General features: G+C 43.0%; 1 pseudogene; it reads right to left on the bottom strand.

Annotated features, from left to right (window-relative positions):
• LOC140519988 (peroxiredoxin-1 pseudogene) overlaps positions 1-10,869 on the bottom strand; it is a 103,475-nt pseudogene extending 92,606 nt beyond the window's left edge.
• Between the last annotated feature and the right edge of the window lie 4,518 nt (positions 10,870-15,387).

A 15,387-nucleotide genomic window follows, 5' to 3' on the forward strand; every position in this document is an offset into this window, starting at 1 on the left:
TTCCAGTCTGGCCTCAGACACTCACTAGCTGTGTGACCCTGGGCAAGTCACTTAACACTGTCTGCCTCAGTTTCTTTATCTGTATAAATGAGTTGGAGAAGGAAATGGTAAACCACTCTGGTATCTCTGCCAAGAAAACCCCAAATGGAGTCACAAAGAGTCGGATACCACTGAAAACAACTGAACAACAACAAACCCATGCTCTACAAAGATTATCTATTTGAGGGCAGGGACCATATCATGTTTTATCTTTGTGGCCCCAGCATAAAACAAAGGGCATTGTTCATTTTAGGCTGTCTTGATACATCTGCAGAATTGAGTTAAATCAATAATTTTTTTCTCTCAAAGCATTACCTATAAAATGAAGAAATTAGACTCCATCTCTAAGGTCCCTCACAGCTACAAACCATAAATCGTAAAACTGAATGAATTTAAAACCAAATTATAAACCTGAATGAATTTCAGTCTACTTTGACTTCCACTTGAATATTTCCAGTGATGGGGAACTCACTATGTCCTGAGACAGCACATTCTATTTTTGAACAGCTCTGGTTATTAGAAAGGGTTTTTTGTCTTATAATTCTTTTAGGGGACATGAAGCCAAGATTGTCTGGACACTCCTCTATATTAGGCAACTGTAAGGAGTAAGCCATAGGAGCACTCCCAGAAGTGCTAATGTATCTGTGGAACCTTCAGAGACAATGTGAAGATAAGGCCGAGATAAGCTTAGAAAAGCCCAGTTCTGCTCAGAGGAAAAAAGAAACAAATACATGGGGTCCAGACCAGTTCCATGTCCCAGGGTTCCCCCAGAAACACAGGCTGGCTCCCTGCCCCCCCAGGGCTTCTGTCTGGGCTTAAGGAAACACTCTCCCTAGTTGCCCTTGGGAAAACTGCAAGACAGGTAAAGTTTATCCTTTGCATTTCTCCTTCCTCTGCCCCTGAATGCCAAATGGCCAGTGCCCTCAGATGACCAGTTCACCAGATTTGTCTGGAACTCTTAAAACTTGGAGGGATGGCTAATGTCTTGGATGGCCCAATCAAGATCCCAGAAGACCTCTGATGGACATAAAATGGGCTATTGACTAAGATGAGACTGAGGGGGAAATGAATGTAAAATCCTGCCCTTTGGTTTACATGAGCAGCTGTACCAGGGTAGGATCGAGCATCTCAGGACAACTTACCTGAAGGAGCCAGTGTGAGACAGTGATCAGAACAGCCAATGTTCATGTGAGATAGTTCAAGAAATATTTCCCAAGTGACTAACTACCCATATACACAGACTGGTTCTAGATGTTGGGAATATAAAGATTTTTGTAAATGACATAATCCCTTCCCTCAAGGAGCTTGCAAGGAGGAAAGAGGTTTAGTACAGTCATTGTGGGGAATGTGATAAGAAGTTAATCAGAGATGAATAAAAGGATTGTCATGTAGTGGGGAGGGCCCAGGCCAGGTGAGATAGCATCTCTTAGTGGTGGACTCAGTCCTCAAGGTTGGGTATCTTCTTCTAACAGCACTGGGAAGTCCAAAGTTGGATGTAAGGGAAGAGCTCTAGGGATCTTTGCTGACAGATTATAGCAGTCAACTGACCAAGGGGACAAAATGAATGGCACTGTTCTGCTATGCCCTGGGAAGGTCACAAGCTTTCTCCTGAAAGGGACTGGAAAAATCGCCAGGGAACACTCTCGACCTGGACCAAGGAATGGGCTTAGAAGGCTACAATTTGGCTCACTTCGACAAAGATTTCTGTTTAGCCAGGGCACTGCCAAGGAAAACAAGAGAGAGGATTCAGCATTAAAGGTGAACATACTTGAGGAGTTTGAGTATGACGAATTATTTACACAGGTGTTGGAAAGGTACCCTAATGCCTTCCTCCTCCTTCAACTCTTTCCCCCATGGGTGCTGACTGATGTGCCAATAGAAAGGGTTTAGTCACATGGAACTGCCCTTTGTGAATCAATAAGCCAGAGAGAATAGGTCAAGGAATTGCAGCCAATGGGAAGTGCACATACAATGAATGGACTAGCTGTTGTGTGGACCTCTAGGAATCCTCTCTTTGGGGAGCAGACTGGAAGGGTGGATGGGAGGGGAGGCAGTGAGGTCACAGGCTCTTCCTTGGCCCAATTTCCCCTTTGGACCTTGCTCTCTCCTAGAGTGAGAGGATTAATCCAATAGTATAAGCAAGATCTAAAGCCAGGAGGGAGTGTGTGTCTGCCTTGTTGTGTATGTGAATGTGTGTGATTGTGTGTATATATTGTATGTACATATTGAAGAAGGGTGTATGAGCATATGTCTATGTCAATGTGGTTGTGAAGATATGAACTTTGTATGGATATGCAGATATACGTGAGTCTCTTTCCAACCTTGTCTCCTCTTCCTCTCCCCATTATTCGTTGTTACCCCCAAGCTAGGCTCATCTCTTTCCCTTTCTTTTCCTACCCTCTTCAGTCTCTGCATTTGTTCATTTTGCCTGTGCCTAGAATGAACTCCCCATCTCACCCTGCTGAAATCCTCCCCATTCTTCAAGACCCAGCTCAGGTGACACCTTCTCCATGAAGCCTTCCTGGATGTCTGCCCCAGGTGAAGCTGATGGTATACTCCTCAGCTCTACCTCTGCCTCCACCACACTCTACCTGGACCCCTCCCATGCACTTATCACGTCCTGCCTTGCATTATGATTATCTGTGTGAATGTCTTATCTCTCTTGCTCTACTGTCAGATCCTAGAGGGCAGGATCACATCTCAGTGATCTGGTTATCTCCCTCAGCCCAGATCTCGGTGCCTGGCAGAGGGTCAGTATTTTTAAAACATTTTCCACAGAAGTGAATGTGAGAAAGGGTTTGCATATGAGAGAAACTATATCTTCTTTTGTCTTGGGATCCCTCAGCACTGAGCATGGACATGACTTAGTAAATTAATTAATTAATAAATTATTAGTAAATAAATAAAAGTAAATATTACTATTGAATGAATGCGTATTAAAGAGAGGGAGAAAATGTAAGAGTATGTGGGAGAGATCAGACACCCTTCTTCTCTATGCCAGTAAAAAGAGCTTATTTGGACTAAGAAGACCTATTTCCCCATGGTTTCACAACTCCCACTACATTTGATGGCAGGGAAGATAGTGGAGACCCTCCCAGGGATGACACTTGGATTCAGGAAATAATAATAAGTAGTTCTGCTGCATACTAGCTGTGTTACCCTGAGAAGTCTTGTTCAGTCATCTCCAACTGTCCATGACCCCATTTGGGGTTTTTTTTTTTGACAAAGATACTGGAATGTTTGCCATTTCCTTCTCCAGATCACTTTATAGATGAGGAAACTGAGGCAAACAGCCTTAAATGACTTGCCCAGGGTTACACAGCTAGTAAGTATCTGAGGCCAGATTTAAACTCATGAAAGTGAGTCTTCTTGACTCCACACTCAGTGCTTTATTCACTGTACCACTTAATTTCCCTAAATAATTTCTCCTCAAATGAAGAGAATTTGATCATCTCCAAAATCCCTTTTTAGCTTTAACAGTGATTACACTCATTAATGTTCCAACTTGTAAAGTCTTTCTCCCTTGTACCAGTTCAATTCTTCCTCATTGTTCAAAACTCAATATAAGTCCTGCCTTCTTGAGAAACCTTCCCTCATTACCCAAGTTCATAGACACAGTATCAATCTTTTATCATAATCTGCCTCTAGAGGGTTGGAGGTATGATACAAAATGCTGCAGGTTTAGAGTAAAAAAAACCTGGGTTCAAAACTTGGTTACACATGTAGTAGCAATGTGACTTGAGCAGGTCATTTAATGACTAAAGAGTCATTGCCTCAGTTTCCTCATCTATAATGAGGCGATAGAAATGCACTGCCTAGCTCAAAGGATTGATCCCTACAATAATCAAATAAGATGACACATGTCAAGTCTTCCATAACCACAAAATGCTACATGGGACTAGAATGTTAGTGCTTGAAGGGACCTTAGAGATCATCTGATCCATCTCTCATTTTACAGCCAGGGAAAGTGAGGCTCCCATAAGGTGAGCTATTGTTATTTCTTATACTACTTTCTATTGTTATTAAAAACCTGTAGGGGATTCTAACCACCAAGCTCCTGAGAAGCAGACCCTAGGAACTATTGTGGGCTTTGCTTGGCGCTGCTTCTTCCCCTCAGAAGGCGTTAAATGGACTTGGAATGCGAAAGATTTGAGTTCGAGTCTTGTCTTCATCAATGATAAGCTGTGATGATGGGTAAGTCATTTCTTCTCTCTGAATTGCAGTCTACTCATTGATGAAGTAATCCTTGTACTACCCACCGTGCAGAATTCCAGGCATGGGGACAAGGGCTAGGGAAAGTCCAACTCCAGCAGGGATTTTCCATGGCTGTCCCCTGGGCCTCCAATGTTCTCCTCCTCCTTGTTGCCTCTTGGCTCTCCTGACTTCTTTCAGGTGATGACTACAATCTCATTTTCTATAAGAAGCTTTTCCTGATCCCCCGTAATGCTGTTGATTTCCCTCTGTTGACTGTCTGTAATTTGTCTGGATTAGATCTGATTTATACGTATTTGTTGGAATGTTTTCTCCCCCAGTAGACTATGAGCTACTTGAGGGGAGATACTATCTTTTGCCGTTCTTTGTCTCTCCAGCTCTTAACACAATGGCTGGCTCACAGTAGGGTTCTTAATAGATAGAAAAGGCTTTGTAAACCTTAAATTTCTATCAAAGTGGGAACTAGTACTATCTTTCTAGCTCTGCCTGGGTCAGAGTCCTGCACAGAGTTGAGGAGGAGGGTAAAGATAAGTATTTATGAAGAATCTACTATGTGCCAGGCACCGTGTGGAAAGCACTTTACAAATATTATCTCCTTTGATCCTCACAACAGCCCTGGGAGGTAGGCACTATTATTATTCCCATTTTATAGTCGAGGAAAGGCAAATACGGTTTAAGTGACTTGCCCAGGAACTGACAGCTAAGTTTTTGAGGCTGGATTTGAACTCAGGTATGAACCCTCATACCATTATGCCATCTAGTTAGAATTATCCACTCATCTCTCTTTCTCCCCCTCCTTGCCCCATCCTGCCACATAGCAATTTGCTACTGTTGTCTTTTTGTTCTTATTGGTGATTTCTTTAGAATAGGGAACCTTCCTAAGGAACTCCCTCTGCCAATGCAGATGAGCATTTTCTCTGCCACACAATCTTGTTTTTCTGGGGGCAGTGAGACATTAGGTAACTTACTCAGAGTCACACAGCCAACGATCAGAGACAAGACTCAAATCCACATCTGTTTGAATCTAAGGCTGGTTCTCCCACTAAGCTTCTCACCCTTGTGTTAGCTGATTTTAGTTTAGGGTCAATAAGCCTCTCTGGGGGAATTTTGTCTGAAATTATGGATGAGTTCTTGGCGTGGTGATAAAGGTGAAATCAGATGTTGAGATCACATAGCTAAGTAGAAAGAGTAGGAGCTAAGAACTGGGCCACACACTAGTTATAACTGAGTTAATCTCTCTGTCTGGGTTTCAGGTTTTCCATCTGGTAAAATAAGGCTAGCAACGACTGAAAAACATTCTGCCTCAGCTAAATGGAGGGCCTTGGATAAATTATTTTTTTCAATTATTAGCCATCAAGTGGTTAAATCCATCTCTGAAGCTTACCACCTGGAAGATCTTGGGTAAGTCATTGGCCCTCCATGTCTACATCTGTAAAATGAGGGGATTGGATAGAAAGGCTCTGAGGTTCCTTCCAGTATCTATGATCCTATGATCCTACAATCTTGCAATGTGTCAAGCCTGGCATTAAGTGCTGGGGATGCTTCTGTAGGTCTTGATGTAGTTGGCCAAGTTGTTTTCCCTTTCTTGGTTTCAGTTTTCCCATCTGAGAAATAACAAAATATCCCTCAGCGGGTTTTTCATGGGATGAGATAGAATGAGATAAACATGTGAAAGTACTTTATCTATATAGCACACTGTCATTATGAATCTCTTTGATACTCTGAGTGATCAAGGATCCGATGCTGAAATTAAAAGTCCCATCCAACATTATCACTTACTGTGTGATCTTGGACAAATCACATAACTTCTCTGGGCCCCAATTTCCTCATCTGTTAAACAGGAGAGTAGGACTGGATGACCTCTGAGGTCCCCTCCAATTCTAAATTAAGGATTCTATGACATATAATTTCATTGGATCAGCTACTTTCCCCACAGATGCAGAACACAGCCCCTTTATGGGTTGTTGGGGCTGAAAAAAATCCTCTACCTCTTGGCAGCCAGTTTGGGGATGATCTTGTACTTGGCTAGGCTCTCCTCAATCCTGTACTTGGAGCCCTTCTGGTTTAGTAGGACCTGTCATGGCTTGATATAGGCTCTGAAAGCCCCCAGTGCTGGAGCTCATCCTTCCAATCAGCCTCCTGGGACCTGAAGCTCAGCACTTCTAATGTAGTGCACCCAATGGGGGATCTGGCCTAATAAGGCTCCAGGGGGATTCATTATAGTACAGAGGACAGAATCCCTGATTTTCAGAGGATCTGGGTTCATACCCTACTTAATACTGATTATCAGTTTGATCGCAGGCAAGTTAATTAACCTGCCTGGGCCCCAGATTTAATCCTCTGTAAAGAGGGAGGAGAATTGGATTAGAGGGGCTCTTGTCTTTTCAAACCTCTAGAGCTAAGATCCTGCCATCAAATAGGTCCCTTGAGGCCCCAAGTGGGTGGAACCATCCTCATGGGGATGCCTCTTAGAGGCACCCAGGTGGAGGGGATATTCCCTTAGACACTAGCTGTGTGAACCTGGGCAAGTCATTTGACCTCTGTCTGTCTCAGTTTCCTCAACTGTAAAAGGAGTGCCTCTGTTGAAGGGCTGTTATATGGTTCAAGTGAGAAAATATTTGTAAAAAGCTTATGTGCCTGGTGCATACAGAGTGCTTAATAAATGCTTGCTTTCCCTCTTAGGCAGCATGCTGGGCTGGATGAAATACTAGACATGGAGTTAGGATGCCCTGGGTTTGAATCCTGTTTCAAACACTTTAGGTACATGACTATGGCTGAGTCACTTAATCTTTCTTAACCTCAACTTTTTCATCTGTAAAACGCGGCTAATAATGGCAACCAACCTCCCAAAATTGTTTTGAGAATCTCAAGGACTTGGCCAACCTTGAAATGTTAAATGAATATGAGCTCTTATTATTGTTATTGACAATGGATGCCCTCTTCAGGGGACTCTTCTCAGCCTGTCACGATTGACAACACCCAGCCCCAATTCTTACATACAAAGAATCTGACATGGCCTGAAGATTGAGTGGAAAGGAGAATTTTTTTAAAGCCCATATTTAATGAAGGAGAATGCTAATAGTGGCACCAACAGACATCTGGGAGAATGCATTCAACTGGATGAATCAAAAACAGCCCCTAAAAAAATATTCTTGCTTCCAAAAAGAAAACAGAACTGAAGCTTCATTTAGAAAGAAGTCAACAGAGACGGATGGATAGAAAAAAGAAGCAGAGAGAGACAGAGAAATAGAAACGGACGGACAACAACAAGAAAGAAATAGAAACAATAGAGGAGACATCAAGACAGATGTAAATCAACCAAGGAGACAGATAAAAGAGAGAAATACAGTCAGACATCTCTTTCTGTAAAGAGGAAAGCCTGTGTTCCTGAGAGCTGCTCCCACCCACCCACCCACCCAATCCCTTTCCAAAGGACCATTTCCTAAGTGTGATAATTACCCTATATATGGATTAATAGCATTATACTTCCCCATTGCCTTTCATCAGGAGATCTCAAAGAACTCACCAAGCTTTAATTAAACCTCTGAGTGCCCCCCTCTGAAGTACTGTGAAGAGGTATTATTATCCCCATTTTTACGGGTGGGGAAACTGAGGCACAGAGAGGTTAAGCTGCTTGCCCAAGGTCACACAGTGAGTCAATTGCCAAACTGGGTTTAGGCTCTCTCTCCCACAGGATGCAGGCAGGTAACCTCCAGGTCAGCTTCCCAGCTCCAACACAAGAGTTTCCACTGGATTCCCAGGCCCACAGGCCAGATAGATTCATATTTCTAAGAACTCAGAAACATATAATGCCAGAACTATATGGGACATCAGAGATCTTCTAATTTATCAGTGGGAAACCTGTGGTCTCGAGGTCACATGTAGCCCCAAGTCTGCATATGGCCCCCTATGTCCTCAAGTGCAGCCCTTTGACTGAATCCTAACTTCAGAGTAAAAATCCCCAAATTTGTTCTGTGAAGTCTGGATTCAGTCAAACAGCCATACTTGAGGACCTAGAGGGCCTTGAGGGCATAGGCTCCACATCCCTGTTCTAGTTCAACACTCATATTTTACACAGGAGGAACTTAAAATACAAGCGAACTTGTCCAAAGTCACTTAGCAAGTCAGTGACAAAGCTCTGTCTAGAATTGATGTCTCCCGACTCCCAGACCAGGGTGCTTTTAGCTAAACAAGTTTTATAGCCAGTTAGGTGGGAAGTCTATTTCCATCGTGTGTGCAAGCATGAATTGATTAGGCTTATACCTTTCAATACATTGGGTACAGTGAAAACCAAGAGTGTGTAGGAGTTTGGGGACTGTAAGAAGTTCCGGTAAGAGTGTGGTTCCCAGCCAGAGAAGCCAACTGAATGGGAGGTCATGGGAGAGATGGTCAATATCCAGCCCCAGTGCTGGGAGAGTCACTGAGTGACTGAAGGATTAGTGACTGAGTGGGTTTTTTGGGGCAGTTCCATCTGCCTCCTCCTCTAGGTGTTATTGCAGCTAGGCCTGGAAATACATGTATGTACCGGTCGGTCTTTCTCACAGGGGCATATATCCTCTTCTAGGATCTCAAAGTCAGAATTTAGTATTGCACTAGATGACCTCTAAGGTCTCTTCCAAGTCTAAGATTCTGGGTTCTGGGTTCAAATTCCAAGTAGAGGAAAATCATTTAACTTCTTAGGGACTAGAATAAATGATGTGGAGAGCTTTGTCTAGCTCTAACATTCTTAGTTCTTTGTGCTAAGTTCTCTCTGAGGTGTTCTTTGTTCCTTGCTAGCTCTTACATCCTGGTCTGGGTTCTAAGCTCCCTTCTGACTCTAATATTGTATATTCTAAGCTCCCTTTTAGCTCTGATGTTCACATTCTGTGTTCTAAGGGCCCTTATAATGCTAGTAAGAAGTCCTATCTCACATGAATCTTCTCCTTTTTTTAGTTCCCATGATGCCTAATATAGACTTGGGACACATAGAAAAACCTTATCAGTCTTTGTTGATAAGAGACAGCCTTCTTCTCTGAGGAGTCAGCTTCATAATACTATGATCCTAGTATGTACATGTGTACATATGTGTTAAACACCAACCACCCAGCCAAGTGATGCTGGAGATGGAGGGGCTCAAAGACAACATTTAAGGGGACCCAACTGGTGGACATGGTCTAAGGGAAGAAACTTTCCCTTTGGCTGAACCCTGAGGACCCTGGTGTCTTTTAAAGGTCAAGCCTTATCTTTCTCATCGATTGGACATTAAAAATAGTAATGTCTTAGAAGTGGGATAGGCCTCAGAGATCCTAGGAGCATAGGATCTAAAGCTATAAGAGTCCTGAAAAATAGTCCAGCCAAACCCAGCCATTATACAGAAGAAGAAATTGAGGTCAGGGAGAAGTGTCTTAACTAAAGTCATTGGTCTAAGACTGGTATTGAAATGCACATCTCCTGAAATGAGAAACTATTTGTAAAGTTCTTAGCACAGTACCTAGCACATATTAGGTGCTTCATTAATACTTGTTCCCTTTTCCTTTCCTCAGTCCAGGTCTGTTTGTTAGCCTAACAAGGAGCCTACCTTATAACAAGAGGAGGTGGTGGGGAAGGTGGGGGGAAATCCAGTCCATCTCTCCTAATTGTTCTCTTTCCCTCAGGTCCATGTCTTTTCCTCATGAGGGATAATTGGACTTTGTCTGTGGTTGAATCAAGCCCTTCATTGTCAGCCAGGACAGGCCCAAGCCAGGGCGGGATTGGCAGGTGGGATGGGGCGTCAATGGGAAGGTTTGAACTTCCTGTCAGACTTTACCCTCCAGGAACTGGCTGGGGTCCATTCTGGGTGGTGTCCATGCCCTGGGCCCTGAAGCCCAAATCAAAGTCCTTAAGTTGGGAGAGTTTAGGAATGACTCTGGACTTGAACCAGGCAAAGGCTCAGGCCTAGGAGGCTACAAAAGGGGAAGGGTATCCCTTCTCTGCCCTTCAAAAAAAACAAAGAACTTTTGTCCTTTGGGAAAGATTTTCCTAAGCATAGTAGTACCCATTTACCTTAGAATGACAGAATCCCAGGTGATTAAGGGCCCTTCCAAATCTAGGGTTCTCTGATTATGACATACATACTAGCTTTGTGACCTTTGTGACCTTGGGCCAATCAGCATTGGCTTCTTCATAATGAAGATAATATATCCATCAAACCTACCTCATGGACTTGGTTTGGATCAGTAGAAAGGACACTCAGAGGTGGATATTGGTTTTGGAGCAAGAGGAGCTGTGTTCAAATTCCACTCCCTGTGTGATTTTAGGCAAATTGCTTAGTCTACAGGGGCCTCAGTTTCCTCAACTATAAAAAGAGGGAGACCCATTTCATTGCTATATCTATGATCAAATAAAGCTTTAAAGTTTAAATGAACTTCCTGGAGCCAACTAATCCAACCTGTACCTGAACAAGATACAACATACTCAGTCATCAGCCTCATATGGAAGATCTGTAGTGATGGAGGACTCACTACTTCCCAAAACAGAGTATTTGCCTATTAAAACACTCCTCCCTTTTCCAATCACATATCTACGTGAGGCTGGATTTTCTGGTATACTTCAATTGAAACAACATATTTCAACAGACTGAAAACAGAAACAGATATGAGAATCAAGCTACCTTCTCTTAAGTCAGACAATAAAGAGATTTGTAAAAAATATGTAAAACAAAGCAATTCTTATCATTGAATTTGTTTTGTTTTGGAAAATATAGTTATTTTAATTCAAATGTTATATTAACATGTAATAAATATTTTATTGTTATTTTAAAGAGGACTTGAGGCAAAAAAAGTTGAGAATCCCTATAATAAATATAATACATGTAAAGAAGTGGTGATGAGAGAGGAGTTGTTTTGAGGAGGTAGGAAGGGATGGGAGTGGATTTGGGAGGGTCCCCAGACAGATGGTGAGATGGATGGTCTGGGTAGATGACTGACTGGGGCGTGAAGTGGAGACATGGTTTATTAGTGCCAGGGTCCTTAACCTGAGGCCCAAGGGGTGTCTGTAGGTAGATTTCAAGGAGTCTGTAAATTTAGTTGGGACAATAATTATGTGTATTTTTACTAATCTCTGAATAATAACTAAAATGTTACATTTCCTTGAATTATTTTAAAGCAGTATTCTGAGGTATTCACAGGCTTCACCAGACTGCCAAAAGGGATCTATGACACAAGTGTGCACACTTGGTCACCAATTACTGGGAGAACCCTAGGACAGGATATCCAAAAATGAGCATGTTAACTTTCCCAGGGTTTGGGGCCTGGATTCCAGAAGCCTTGGGTGTGGAGGTCTGATCTAATGTGAAAGGTACTGTTGGAAGGAGCCAATTGGAGATGATGGGGGGGAGCTCAGTAGAGGGGAGGGAAGGAATTCAAAACCATTTTCATAATAATACTAAGGTATTTTAGTTTCTAACACAGTAAATATTGATTGATAAAATCACATATGCAACCTCTTTTCAGGATCATCAATAACTCCTAAGAGGGTAAAGGGGTCCTGAGACCAAAATGTTTGAGAATTGCTGGCTTAGAATTTTTAAGACCCTAAATGTTCCAGTTCCCTCTCCAGGATCACAGCATTAGGAAAAGAGAAAACATTTAGAAAAGGAAGAAATTTAAGAGATTATCTAGTTCAATCATCCAATTTTATAGCAAAAGAAACTGAGGCCCCTAGGTTAGAATCATCCAGACCCTAAGTGTTCCAATTACCTGTCCAGGGTCTTGGCACTAGGAAAAGAGAAAAAATTTAGAAAAGGAAAGAATTTAAGAGATTCTCTAGTTCAGTCCTCTAATTTTATAGCAAAAGAAACAGGCTCCCAGAGAGGTAAAATAACCTGCCCTAAATTTGGTAGCGGATTAGTTTCTAGACACTGGAACTGGTTCCTATTGGTTTTTAAAAGGAGAATGATTTTCATCTTTTGTATATGCTCCAGGGAAACTTATGGCAGAATGTAGAGGGACGGACCAGACCTTTCCAGGTTCCAGGCAACCCTTAGAGCATACAGATCTAATGTCCCATAAGAAGTATAATAGTCTAGATGCCCATTGATGAGGGAATGTAGGTTAGCCAGGCAGCCCCCTGTTTTATTGAATAGTATTCCAGGGCCTCATTCTTAGTGTCAGAAAACCTCTCATGCCACAGGCCACTGTAGCACTCTTTCTCCAACCCTACCCCTGCCCCCCCCCAAGAGAAGGAGGGAGTTCCTATCCTTGGACTTACTGTATATGATTCACAACCCTGCCCCAGTTGTGAAATCTGGGAATCTTGCGGGAGGCCCGGGAAACTGTATGAACCCCCAGGGAATGGTTGTCTGGAAAGAGAAGGCAGACAAAGAGTTAAACTGGGTATGTGAGAAGGTGGGGAGGAGGGGCCTGGGGAGGCCTGGCTGGAGAAGGAAGCACATGCTAAGCATGGGTCCCAGCTGGGAACAGTTGGACGATGCCTTTGGCAGAGTAGCCTGTGGTTTCTGGGCCTGACATCACAGGTTTTGCGTCAGCTTAAGTATGTCTCATATCCATTTTTTCCCTTCCTCCCCTTTCTCCATCCCTACTTTCCTTTTTTTCTGCCTTCCCCTTCATTTATTGCCCTTTTTCCCTTCCCATTCCTATTCCCTCCTCTTCCTTTCTCCTCTCTTGGCTCACTTCCTTCCTTTCCCTTCCTCTCCTTCTTTCCTCCCATCTTTTTTCCTTTTTCCTACTTTTTCTTCCTTCTACTTCTCTCCTCCCCTTTATACCTTCTTTTCTCTCTCTTCTCTCTTTCTCCTCTTCTTTCTCCTTTCATTTCTCCCCCTCCCTTATCCTCTTCATCCTTTTCTGATTCCCCCATCCTTCCTCTCTCCTCATTCATCCTTTTTACTTTTCTCCCATTATTTCCTCACCTTTCCTTCCTTCTTTTACCTCTCCTTTTTTCTTTCTCTTCCCCATTCTCTTTCTCCCCACTCCCTCTTCTGCTTGGGATTTAGGAGTCAAACTGTGAAGACTACAAAGTTTATTTTCAGTGCCCCACATCCCTCTGCTTCCTGGGTTTTACATCAACATTCTTCCCCCCTCCCTCAAACCCCTCCCCTTCCAGGGCTCAGAGGCTCTTCTCAGTTCTCACAGCAAAGCCTTCCCTCAGGAAAAAGCCTGATAGTCACTGCTAACTATGAATGAATCTGACTGCCTTTCAGTCTGTAGGATACCAGCTTTCAAGACCCAACTCAAATGCCACCTCTTTGAAGCCTTTGATGACCTCCTGAGCCAGAAATGATCTCCCTTGCCCAGGCATTGGCAAAGCTCTGTGCTTGTCAGCTGCACTGTTCCTTCACTTTCACATTCTACTGTGAGATAATTTGATTTTGGATGGACATTATCATCCCCAGTGAGTTTGTTGTTTGCCCTTCATTTTCCAAGAGAACCAGTAATATCACAGGTGATGTCTTGACTTCCTAGTGAATTGGATTTAAGGGAGACAGAGCTGCACAAAGTTGTCAGCCTCACTTTCTCTTCCAGAGTCATCAAAGTCCTGTGACAAGATTAAAGTCAAGATAATCGGGATGCCCTGGATGCAGTGGATGATTTTGGCACCTTAGATGTCTGACCAACCTCTAAATACTCCACACCTGCTTCAGCTGCCATCATGGCCACTGGAATAAATTGTTCTCATCTACCACTTCACTCGGGGAAGTCTTCACTTGTTTGGGGTAGACATCCCCCTCACTCACCTACAGGTTTGAGACCTGTCAGTTACCTTCAACCCATCTGGTTTAGCTCATCTGTCAAGGTGGTTTTTCCCAGGGTGTGGTCATTGCTCATACTATAGCTTCTTGGAGCCACCTGACTCAGGACTTTTCAGCACCAACTAGAAGAACCACCTAATTCCTCACCTTTCTAGCTTCCATTCCCTTTTCTACCCAACTCCAACTGCTCCGGGACTTCTCACAGTCTAGGGTCAGAACATTCAGATTAATAGACATTAAGAATTAAAGAGACTTTAAAAATCATCAAATCACCCCCCTCCCCCCAATCCCTGGGACAACTCTGGTACCACTCACTAGGCACTTATCACAATGGCTAATATTACTGTGAATTAACTTTTTAATATGTCTCTTGCCTCTCAGTCAAACCAAGAGGTCCTTGAGGGAAGGGAGTGTGCCTTGTTTCATCTTTCTAACCCCACATCAAACACATTGTATAGTAAATAGCAAGCACTTCATAAATGTGGTAAATTGAATTTTGTGAAACCTTGATATTTTACTACTCAAAAATCTGTGATTTCACCTCCACTGACAGAGGGCAGCCACCCCACATCTTAGTAGAAGGTCTTCATGTACTGATGTGGGGTATGTAAGGTGGGGATGGGGAGCCAATCAATTAACAAGCATCTATTAATCAACTCTAGAGAGTGCGGCACCATGCTAGGAGCTAAGAAAACAAATTCAAAAGCAAGATAGTCTGTTCCTGCAAGTAACTTCCATTCTCTAAGGAGAAACAATACATTCACAGATAAGTACAGACAAGATAGCTATAAAATAAATACACAGTGATGGAGGCAGGGGAGGAGTGACACTAAGAACTGAGGAATCAGAAGGAGGTGGTGTTGGAACAAAGTCTTGGAGGGGGAGCATGCCAGGCTCACAAGACTGGCTATGTAAAGTCACATATGTGGGAGATGAAATCCCACATTTAACTTGGTATAGAGGGAATAAGAGGGAGTAATATGTTATCAGCCTGGAAAGAAAGGCTGAAGGTGGCATTTAAAGGGCTTTAAATGCCCAGTGGAGGAGTTTGTATCTGGTCCTAAGGGCAATGGAAGATCCCTGGAGCTTCTTGAGCAGATGGATGGCATGGGTAGACTAGTGCTTTAGGAATATAAATTTGGCCTTTGGGTAGAGGATGAAGTAGAGACAAAAGAAACTTGAGACTGGAGAATAATTAGGAAACTTTTGAGGAGACCACTGAGGAGACTGTTAAGGTTCATCAGAAAGGTGCAAAGGATCTGGATTTGGGTGTGGTTGTGTGAGGAAAGAGAAGGGAATGGGTAGGAGAGACATTGAGGAGGTATAATCCATGAGACTTGGTAACTGATTGATTGTGGGGGTTAGTGAAAGTGATGATTGGAGGATCACTCCAAGGTTAATCACCTGGGGAA

The sequence above is a fragment of the Notamacropus eugenii genome, chromosome 1, assembly GCF_028372415.1.
Source record: "Notamacropus eugenii isolate mMacEug1 chromosome 1, mMacEug1.pri_v2, whole genome shotgun sequence".
In the NCBI taxonomy this organism is placed as follows: Eukaryota; Metazoa; Chordata; class Mammalia; order Diprotodontia; family Macropodidae; genus Notamacropus; species Notamacropus eugenii.